The sequence below is a fragment of the Myotis brandtii genome, unplaced genomic scaffold, assembly GCF_000412655.1.
Source record: "Myotis brandtii unplaced genomic scaffold, ASM41265v1 scaffold1167, whole genome shotgun sequence".
Lineage (NCBI taxonomy): Eukaryota > Metazoa > Chordata > Mammalia > Chiroptera > Vespertilionidae > Myotis > Myotis brandtii.
In genome coordinates, this window is record NW_005354039.1 from 1,068,543 (window position 1) to 1,068,887 (window position 345).

Here is a 345-nt window from a genome sequence, read left to right on the forward strand (position 1 = left end):
GAGCTGGGAGGAAGGTGAGGGGCGGGAGGGCTGGGGGCGGCTAACCTCGCGCCCTCTGGTCCGAGGATACGGGACCGACCACTCAGCCCGGAGAGGATTTGGACCGGGCGGGAGGTGGCGGAGGTGCTTTGCCTCTACCGGCACTCACTGAGTCAGGCCAGCTGAGTACCCTGGCAGGGAAGGGGTCCCTGGGCGGGCCGGCCCCTCCTCTCATTGCCTCCAGGGGATGTTATGTAAGGGGGGAGGGGAGAGGAGTAGGGGGCGGCGGTGCCGGGGCCTTATGCAACCCAAAGGTTTAGGGTTTCACCGCGGTGGGTGGGGGGAGCGGGCACGAGGAAGGCCTGG

The 345-nt window shown here is 68.4% G+C and overlaps 1 long non-coding RNA gene across 2 annotated transcripts in view; it reads left to right on the forward strand.

Moving 5' to 3' along the window:
* LOC106723942 overlaps positions 1–345 on the forward strand; it is a 3,340-nt gene that overhangs the window by 514 nt on the left and 2,481 nt on the right. The gene's annotated exons all lie outside the window — the stretch shown is intronic.